Source organism: Mus caroli, chromosome 11 (genome assembly GCF_900094665.2).
Source record: "Mus caroli chromosome 11, CAROLI_EIJ_v1.1, whole genome shotgun sequence".
Classification (NCBI taxonomy): Eukaryota; Metazoa; Chordata; class Mammalia; order Rodentia; family Muridae; genus Mus; species Mus caroli.
The window spans coordinates 79,028,330-79,039,283 of record NC_034580.1 but is presented as its reverse complement, the minus strand read 5'-3'; the positions used below and the strand labels follow the sequence as shown (position 1 = coordinate 79,039,283).

Here is a 10,954-nt window from a genome sequence, read left to right as displayed (position 1 = left end):
CAGCTACTCAGGGCGCCATGGTCCTCTACCCCTGCGTGGTGTATGACCATGGGCCCGAGAACGCTCTCGAATAAAAATCCTCTTGCAGTTGCAGCAAGATCGTTTCTTGTGGGTGATTTTGGGGTGTCGCCTCTCCTGAGTCAGAACGTGAGGGAGTCCTCACGTTGTGGGTCTTTCAAGACAAGCTGGAACATGTATTATCTAGGAGGTTTTTTTTGAGTCAACGGATGAACTGGAGAAGCTTTCTTGGCACAGTTGTCTGATGGCATCTTTTGAGGAGGCCTTCAGAAGGCTCTGGAGCGCCACGAAATGCTCCCGCCATCTTTCTGGAGTCACGTGACAGCGGGAGCCCCGAAATTACTTTTTTTCCTTCCTTTTTCTCTTTTTGTTTTGTTTTGTTCCTTGAGGCAGCGTCTCCCTATGCAGCCCCAGTTGTCCTGAAACTCAACCAATAGATCAGAGTTTGCCTAAAATTCACAGAAACCTGCCTGCCTTGGCATGCTGCATGACGGCCATTCACCACCACGTCTCCGTCTTTCTCTTTAAACGGGTTTCCTAGAAGCCTTTAAAATGAAGCCGAGGTTGAACAGTTCTACCAGTTGAAGTGTCACGGACTGGAAAACAGGTGTGATCTTTGAACAGGGTGCTCAGCCTGCCTTGGTGTGAAAACTGTGCTCAGTGTTTAGCCGGAGCACAGGGCAAATTCTCAGAAAGTGTGGCTGTGCTCTTCACTCGCAAGAGTGGAGGGATAGATTCCTCCAGGAAGCCACCCCATCCTGAGGCGGAAGTGAGATCTGCCTTCAGGGCAGCAGCAGCAGCGAAGAGGCTGAACTGGGACAGAGGGGACGTAACATGGAAACTGAGTTTGCCTGCGGGTCTCTCCAGCCAACAACAGAATCTGCGAACAGTCTGCTAAGGAACCCATTCCCAGTTACCACGGGGCAGTTCAGCAGCAGACCACAGGTGGGGTGGGAATTCTGCAAAATACGAGGGTGGGTTAGAAACAACAACCAACCATCTACTCCCCGAGTTTAGCCTCAAGGTTTGTCGAGTGAGTTAGGCAAAGCCAAAGCATGATGGGTATTCTGCCGCTATAGAATGAGGGAAGACAGGGTTTTTCCTTAAGGATGGCTCAGATCCAGAAGGCAGGCAGAAGACAACTTCAAACCTGTGGCGATTTGTGGAGAAGTGCATGCTAATTGGTTGACTTGGGTAAAACCAAGCTGGCAAACCTGGTTCCTGGAATTCTGCCTGTGACTCATCACCCTTGATTTTTCTGGGAACATCCAATATTATATAGATGTTCTTCACAAAGGAAGGCCAGGGCTTGCCCTCACTCATCTCTTTGCTTTCTCTTTCTGTTCAAACCATGTGCATTTCCACATATTTAAGGTGTTGTTTCATGCAACGTTGAAGACATAAGAATTGGACATTGAGGAGCGGGAGAGATGGCTCAGTGATGAAGAGCACTGGCTGCTCTTCCAGGGACCAGGGTTCAATTTCAGCACCCATACGGCAGCTCACCACTACCCGTAGCTCCAGTTCCGGGGCATCTGACACCTTCACACAGGCATACATGCAAGCAAAACACCGATGCAGATAAAATAAAAATAAATCAATCATTAAAAAAATCACTTTAAAAAGAAATGAACATAGATATCAGATTATGCTTTAAAACTTGAAATATTTGAGGGTCAAAATAACTCACTCCAACCATATCTACCAAGAGCAGCAGGGGTTGTTTTATTTGCTTAGTTATTTAATTTTTGAGACAGTCTCTTGTAGCCCTGGAACTGGCCATGCAGCGGAGGATCAGAAGTTCAAAGCCATCCTTAGCTATCCGGCTAGTTCACTCCTTCATTTATGAAGCGGTGGGAACCAACCCAGGTCTTCATGAATACTGGACAAACCCTTCCCACTGAGCCACACTCCCAGTCTTCTTTTGTTTTATAGACAAGGGGGAAAGGCAGAGGGGTTTTAGCACCTAAAATTCAGCTGATAGTTTTAGGCTTTTCTTTCAATGTATTCGGTACTAATAGTCCAGAAACTTCTCTGCCATTTAGTTTATAATTAAAAAAAACAAAAAACAACAAAAAACAAAACACAACAACTCAATTGCTTCTATGAATAGGTTTTTTTGTTTTGTTTTGTTTTGGTTTGGTTTTTTGAGACAGGGTTTCTCTGTATGTGAATAGATTTTATAATAAATTGGAGAGGGGAATTAATTTTTAAGCCATGTTTTCATTTAAGTTTTGTGTGTGTGGTTGTGTGTGTGCATGTGCATGTGAGTGTGTGATGCACATGTCACAGTGCTTGTGTGGAGGGCAGAGGAGAACTTGGGGGAGTTCTCTCTCCTGCGTGTGGGTCCTGGTGGTTGAACTCAGGCTTGGAGGCCAATGCCCTTGCCTGCTGAGCCGTCTCAACAGCCCCAGGGAGGGTTCCTTTGATGAAGATTTATTTTTATTTTTATTTTGGGTTTGGGTTTGGAAACAGGACTTTACTATGTGACTGAGACCGACCTGGGACAGTCTATGCAGCCCAGGCTGATCTTGAATGCAGAATCTTTCTATAGGTGTGTACCACAACACCCAGCATGGACATGCGTTTTTAAATGATTCAAACTTACAATGTGCCTTTTAATTGCAATGATGATGAGAAATATACCCTTAGCAGATTGAGTCTCCTACTTGGCTGACATCAATCAGGATGGTTTTTATACATCCCCTCCCTCCCTCCCTCCCTCCCTCTGCCCATCTCTCTTTCTTGAGATGGGGTCTTTCTATGTAGTCCTAGCTGTGGACTAGATAAACAACTAAGCCTTTAGTTGACATACAAATGTGACTTGATATTCATTCTTGTTCCTCTCATTGTCTCTTTGGGGTGATATTAGGCCAGTCCAGGTCTCTCTCTTGTCTTCTATAGAACTGGGAAGTTGCCTTCAAGGTAGGCCTATTCCCCTTCCACACCATGCAGCTTATGTACTACGAAATGTCCCCAGGTCCCTTCCATGTCTAGAGGCTACCACAGCTGGGGTTCCCTTTCCTTCCGTGTTAACCCAGGCTGTTGTATTCAGGTGACTCCAACTTCACCCTACCCTCATTTCACAAGAGAAACGACCCCCAGAATGTGGCTCCCCACCTCCAGGGACCCAGTGAGCATCCCAGGGCAACAGCACCCAGATTAGGACCCGTGTCTTGGCTGTCCCCAACACCCCTGCTGACAGAGCACAAAGGGCAGTGTGCCTTGGGTCACAGACAGATCCACGCACACAGGGCACCACAGTGGAGACTCTTTCGCCCTAAGGGGCTGTTTTGGTTCAGCAACTCCTGGGGCTCAAGTAAGTTAATCACTGATGACACAAGATTAATTTATAACTGGACAGCAGACAAGATAGTTCAGGTCTCAGCGGGCGGCACTGAACTGTGGCGGGGCATGGCTCAGGAGACACCTGGGTGTGCAGCTCGGTGCTGAGGCTGGGAACTCCCAGGTCCTCACTGTTTCCTCACGGGCACCTGCTGAGGCCTCTCCCTTCCTCTCCCCAGTGTAGCTGTTTTGTCTTAGAAAACCTGTCCAGGCAGCAGTCAGTACTGCTAGGTTGGCATGCTAGCCTAGTCAGACATAGGGGTCACCTGTGTGGGACTGAGTGTGGAGAGAAAGGAGGTGACTAGAAGATGTGGCGGGAGGGATGGGAGGCAGACAGCTTGTGGGTTCCCCAGGACAGCAGGTCTCTGAGGCCATGTGTCCCCTTCCATGGGTCTCCCTGCTCTCTCTCCCAGTCTGTTTTATGCTGGCTTCCCCAAAGACAGAAGTGAGAACAGATGGGCAGGTCTGTCTGTGGCCTGCTCTCATGTTGAATAAAATGACTCTTCGTGCCACACTGGAGCTGTGAGGCTGTGGGTGTCAGGGATGGCCGCCACCATACTGCCAGCACTGGCCATCTCAGATTCATTACCATACAGTCCAGGCTGGCCTTGAACTCACAGAGATCTGCCTGTCTCTGTCTGCCTTCTGAGTGCTGGGATTAAAAGGGCATGCCATCACATCTGGTGGGTTTGGGATTTTTAAGTCAGGCTTGAACCGGTAATGAGGACCCCAAGTTAGGCTGGGCCAGAGGGCTAGGCTGAGCTTTGAGTGAGAGGGACCCATTTGGGGTCTATTTTTGGAGGCATCTGGGAAGAGTAAGTATCTCACGGCAACCAAGACTACTTTTACAACAGCATCTCGTATACACCCCACTTTGCCTGGGCTTCTGGTTTCAGCCTTTGGGAAACAGCATATACATTAGTAAGCAAAGACATATTTCTTCTTGCTGGAGCAGTCTGCTAGCACACACAAGCGCCCCTGCTGAGTTCTACCAGTCCCTCCCTCTGAATGCACAGAACTACTAGGTGCAGGGCTTGGCTAGTGGATCGCACACCCTATTCATGGTCTCCCATTGGCCAGGCACCAGCTTCTGGGGTGGCCCTGCATAACATGTTGTCTCTTGGCCCTTTGCCACTACTGGAGAGTGCTTTTATCTTACACAGACATAATTACGTCTTCTATGGTCCTAAATTGATTTGGCTATTTAGAGAGGCATTTATATGTATTTTTCCGAAGAACTAGTTTTTTTTTTTTTTTCTTCACTAAGTCGAAATGGTGATTCTTTTAAATGGGGTCCAACTAAGTTCTTTCATATGGTAATTCATACACCCGTGGCTGATAAGCCTTAGACTTGGCATAAGGTTCAAAGTGGAAATGGAGTTCAGATGAGGAAGAGGGTTGCTTTTGGTCACCAGCATTAGGACCAGCTTGGTCTCTGTGGTAGGTACAGGGCTGGGGAAGAAAGATCTTGTAAAACCAGATTTTGTTAAAAAGAACCTAAAACATGGTACCCAGAAAGCATAGAAGAGGCGTTGCTGTTTGGGAGGGATGGAGAAGGAAACACTTTCTGGAGAAAGATGACACTCTTCAGATTGTCACCAAATCTGAGGCTTTGCTAAAGTGACTTCTTCCAGATCCATCCATCTAACAGTGGAGAATCTGTGGCCCAGAGAGACAGGGCTTGGCTTGGGTCACAGGGTGAGTGGCAGAACCAGGTTGGTGCCTAGCAGGTGTTTGCTCCTACACCTGAACCAGGTGCTGGTGGCTTCTTCAGAGAGAGGCCATCATATCTGTCCATCATGGGGGTGGTGGGCGCTCAGACTGATGGCTTGTCAATCTCATTGTGACATCAGGGACAGAGTGCCCTCTGGGAAGGAGGGGGAGGAAGACAGAGGCTACTCTCACAGACACAAGAGCGTCTGTGAGTTCTATGATATACCCAACCCCCTTCTGTGAATTAAGCAATACAGCCATCCCCATTCTGTAAGTTCTATGATACACCCATCCCCATTTCCCAAGAGACTGTAATGGTTGATTCTGGGATGCTGGAGGCTTGGAGGAGTCACGATGGCACCTACCCATGAGCCCAATCATGTATGGAGAAGCATCTACAGTGATGAACTAGCACCCGGCACCTGTGGGTGCTTTGTTATCAGCAGCCTCTCTCCACAGAAACCCTGTTAAGGAAAGAGACAGAGGAGCTGCAGAAGCTACAAACAATAATCCTCCCAAAGGTGCTTTAAAAAGTATTATTTTCCGTATCTCACAGGGGAGCACACAGGATGTCTCCCCTGTCCAAAGTCAACCTGCCTCTCCTGGTTCTGTGCCATTTCTTCAGGGACAAGCCAGTGTCTTTTAGATTCAACTTCTGTTTCCCACTCCCCAGAGGACCTGCATGCATTTGGATAGGAGTGTGGATCAGGGAGACAGTTACCCAGGTGGCTCCAGTATTTGAGGATGCTGAACATGGGAATGGCTTTCCTAAAGCAGTGTGATCTGGGAGTATTGTCAGACAGCATCGATGCAGGCATCTATTTTACACCAGTACCATCCTGTTTTTGTAGGCCTGAGCTCCATTGGTGAGCCAGGACCTTTCGTAAGCCATGCTTTGAAGTCAGTGCAGAGACTGGGGGAGTGGCTTGGTGGTAGAGTTCTTGTCTGTATGCACAGGGTCCTGAGTCCAATCCAGCACCACACACAACAACCACTGGGTCAGCATAGGCTCTTCTGTGAGGCTGCTTCCTGTCAGTGACCCTGTCTCTTGTAGCCAGGGCCTCTTCTTTCCCTTGTCTCCTGGTTACTGTATGTCCCAGGGAGGGACAACTTCAAGTGAAGACCACTAACATTCTTTTCAGCAAAGCGGTCTGAGAGAAGAGGCAAGGCTCATTTCAGCAAGGAACCCTAAAGCCCAGCATGCAATATTTCCAGTCTACTGAAGTGTCTACATAGACATGGACATGCAGAGGTGTAACATTGAAGGGCACAGGCAGGAGCATTCCAGCCTAGGAGGGAGGAAACTTGCATAAGGGGTTTGATTCAGTAGGTTGCTTAGCTTCTCTGGGCCCAAGTCCCTGTTAAAGATTCTTCTTATACAGACAGACCTAGGCTACGAATGCTGATAGAATCTTTTCCATAGTCCAGTTCCTTTGTGATACCAAGCTTCATACATTTCAGGTATGCTTAGAATCTTTCTTAATTTTGTTTTGTTTTGTATGTTTGTTTGTTTGTTTGTTTAGGGCAGGGTCTCACTATGTGCCCTGGAACTTGCTTTGTAGATCAGACAATAAAAGAGCCCTAGGGCCTGCCTGAGTTCAATCCTCAGGACCCGCATGGTGGAAGGCAGGAACTGACCCCCAAAGGTTGCCTTCTGAGATCCACGTGAGTGCTGTGTGCATGAGCTCCTTATGTGTGTAAACTGTAATTCAAAGAAAGAAAGAAAGAAAGAAAGAAAAAGAGAAAGAACGAAAGAAAGAAAGAAAGGAAGAAAGAAAGAAAGAAAAGAAAAACATTCAATAAGGCAGAATCACGGCCATCTATAGGATTTGGGTTAGGTCAGGCAAGAAAGCAATGGCCACAGTAAGATCCTAACTGTCCAGAGAGGACCAAGAGAGTGAAGAATATTTGTCAACTGTTGTTTCTGGAAAAAGAAAAAAAAACCAAAAAACAAAAACCAAACAAGCAAACAAACAAAAACCAATAAGAGAGAAGGCACCCCAGCCCTGCCCTCACATTCTCCATGTTCTCCATTTAAAAGAAAAGCCCAGGAAATTCCAAGCAGGAATGTCTTCCCAGATAAGACAGACGACGAAGACAACCAAACTTTTCAAAAGTAAGCATTTTGATCTTCATGCAAACGTGGAGTTAACCCGGGGACAGCTAAGCACAATTGCGCAGATGAATTCGGTGTGCGAAATGGTCACTGAGCTCAGAGAATGCCAGTTCGGTCCGGAGTCCACCCTCCATAGGGGTCACACCTGAACCTGCTGAGCGAGGCACATGGAAGCCTCTGTGTGCAGTCAGCCTTGAGCATCCCGTCGGAATCTGCTCCGCAGCTGCTCACCTGGTGGTTTCAGGAAATGCAAATCAGGCATCCAGAGCGCTATTCGAAGATGTGTGTTAAACTGAAAATGTAAACCAAGCTCTTAGGGCCTCCGTTTACAGCAGGGAGCGGGGGCAGTGCTGGCTGTGCTGCCTCCCGCATCCTTTGCCCCTCCAGCCAGGGACATTCGGGTTGTGCAGGGAGGCCACTGGCCCGCTATGTATATATTTCTGGTTCAACTGTGTCTTCACGTTCATAGCTATCTGGTGAGATACCTGCTCTGGGCTTTCCCGACGGTAGGCACCATGTAGGGAGGAGGAGCCAGTAGACAATCCAAATGACATGGCCGTAGCACGATCCATATCAGCGGGGCCCACGGTCCTTGGATTCTCAGTGGTGCTCTGAATGGGACAGAGTGTTTCCCACCTAGTCCTAACCACTACCCTGCTGACATCAATGAAAAGTAAGGGATACATGTCCTCTGCGTAGGGTCCACAATGAGTGGAAAGAAGGCCAGATTCTGAGTAAGTGATGGGGCAGAGGCTGGGGAAGCCGTGTGGCTTGTGAATCGCAGCCTCCCCTGCAATCATCTTTCATGGTTAAAGGTTGCAAATGGCCCTGGCTATTTCAAAACCCCTGCAGGAAGCAGAAGCGTGCTTTTCACCATCCTAGAGGGTGAGAAGACTCAGGGTGGCCTTGAAAACAAACAAAGCTTTTATCTAAATAGGAAGCTGGATATTTACATATGCTCTGGATGCTATAAAAAGGCTGCATAAACGGAGAAGTGGCTCTTGAGCCTTGGACTGACCCCTGACACGTTCCAGAGGCTCCTTCTGGAGGAAGGAGGAGTCTAGGCTCTTGTGTTGAGTGCTGGCTCAGCAGCATGTTAAGAGGACACAGCCCAGCAAAGGTCACAGAGACAGCTTTCTTGCACAAGTGATGGTCACATGTGAACACCTGTACAACTACGGAATTACTGGGCCTGTGCCAGTTCTGAGTCTAAAACTGCTCAAGTGAAGTAGAGGTCACTATAACCTGACCTCAAAATTTATTTTGTGACATGTTAAAAATTGGACAAGGGGGCTGGAGAGATGGCGCAGTGGTTAAGAACATTGGTTGCTCTTCCAGAGGACCCAGGTTTGATTCCCAGCCACCCACATGGTGGCTCACAATGGTCTATAACTCCAGGTCCAGGAGATTCAATGCCTTCTGCTAGACTCTGCAGGCACCAGCATGACTTAGTACACACACATACATGCAGGAAAAACACCCATACACATAAAGTAAAAAAAATTAAAATGGACTGGGCAGTGGTGGCACACGCCTTTAATCCCAGTACGTGGAAGGCAGAGGTAGGCAGATTTCGAGGCCAGCCTAGTCTATAGGTGTCCTGAATTCCAGGACAGCTACGACTATATAGAGAAACCCTGTCCCAAAAAAGAAGAAAAAGAAAAAAAAAAAGGGGGGGGGGAGAAAGAAAGAAAAGAAAAGAAAAAAAGAAAAGAAAAGAAAAAAAAACTTGCTGCCAAGCCCCTCCAAACCAAACCAAACCAAACCAAACCAAACCAAACCAAACCAAACCAAACCAAAACCAACCAACCAACCAAACAAACAAAAACCCTGAAGACTCTATGTAAAAATATTAATAATGTGGGTTCTGCACAGTGTTGGTAATATCCTGCAGATGCTTCCTGGATGTAGAAGACACCAGTGGTGCCCCTCCCGACATGGGTAGTGCAGTGAGATCCACCGGGCTCTGACCCTTCCCAGCAACTCAGCTCTTGCTCCTTTAAGATAATTACCTTTTCCTTATCACTTAGGAATTCAGAAAAACATTAGTGTAAGGGAAAAAATGCAGGGGCTGGCGCGTTGGCTCGGTGGTTAAGAAGACTGAAAGGGGGCTGGTGAGATGGCTCAGTGGGTAAGAGCACCTGACTGCTCTTCCGGAGGTCTGGAGTTCAAATCCCAGCAACCACATGGTGGCTCACAACCATCCGTAATGAAATCTGACACTCTCTTCTGGTCTGTCTGAAGACAGCTACAGTGTACTTACATATAATAATAAATAAATAAATAAATAAATAAATAAATAAATAAAGAAAGAAAGAAAGAAAGAAGACTGAAAGAAGTCACCACATAGAGTTCCAGGCCAGCCAAGGCTGCATAGTGAGACCCTGTCTGGACAAACAGACAAACAAGAGCATCGGCTGCTCTTGCAGAGGACCCAGCTTCCACATGGTGGTTCACAGCCCAGGGGACCTGATGCCCTCTTCTGGCCTTCCTGGCCTTGCACATAGATACACATTCAGAACACCCAGACATGTAAAAATTAAAAAGAAAAAAAGACAAAATTATCCATTGTCTCAGCTTGCAGAAATAACCTTCTAATACAATGGAAAAAATCTCTTTGCAAACTGTCAATTGTTGTTATAATATATATGTATATAAATGTGTGTATATATACATTATTATATTATATTAATACACGCACATATATATATTATATATATATTATTTTTTCCTTAACACTATAGTCCAAGCATAGTTCCTCCCCCCCCTTTTTAAAGTTTATAAACAGTATCTCACTGTATAGTCCTGGAACCCTCTATGTAAATCAGGCTAGCCTTGAACTCACAGAGATCCTGCCTGCTCCTGCCTACAGAGTACTGGGATTAAAGGTGTGCACTATCATGCCTGGCAATTTAAAAGTTTTTTATATCTAAACCATTCTCTAACATTGTTAAAGTAGAGAAACCTATATAAAGAGTTTAACCCAGCTGTTGGTCTGCCTTTGATTTCATTTTGTCAAACACAATGAAGTGTGTGTTCACCCACATGTCTTGGTCTCCATTCCTGGAGAAGGCTGGACAAAGTATTTCTGGGTTGGAGGCTTTATTTATTTATTTATTTATTTATTTATTTATTTATTTTGCATTGGGATGCTGGCAGGCTTTTCTCAGAAGGATGGAACCTGAGTTTCTTCATATCTAAAGGTTGTGGCAGGATACATTCTGTATTCATGTTGGGCTGGGGCTGGGGCTGGGGCTGGGGCTGGGGCTGGGGCTGGGGCTGGGGCTGGAAATGGCTCAGACTCCAGGGCTTTGGCTAGTTCATCACCTTCATCATTTTATGCTGACACAAAGCAAAACAACGCAAAACAAAGCAACAACACAAAACCAACCATCTCAGAAGTCCTATCTTGTCTCCTGTTACGGCTTGGAGAGTGTCTGTCATCAGACACATTCTGGGAGACTTTCCCTTTATGTAAAGGGGTCAAGAGAGACTTCCGGAAAAGCACTTGTCATTGCCCAAGATGATTCTGGGTCAGCTGATTGAGGGAAGGTTTGGAAAAGCTTCCTGGCTTGGGGAAAAAGGTGGTGCCCACTATGCTACCAGCAGTCTACTTAGCATATCAGACCCCAAGCATCATGCCTGCCCTGTGTTACAGAGAGCACCATTACACAGGACACGGGGGATGGGGGGGGGGGCGGAGAAGAGAGAGAGAGAGAGGCAGAGAGAGCAGAGAGAGAGAGACAGAGACACAGGGAGAGA

General features: G+C 46.9%; 1 pseudogene; it reads right to left on the bottom strand.

The window, feature by feature from the left end:
* Positions 1-7,764, bottom strand: part of LOC110304537 — an 8,452-nt pseudogene extending 688 nt beyond the window's left edge.
* Between the last annotated feature and the right edge of the window lie 3,190 nt (positions 7,765-10,954).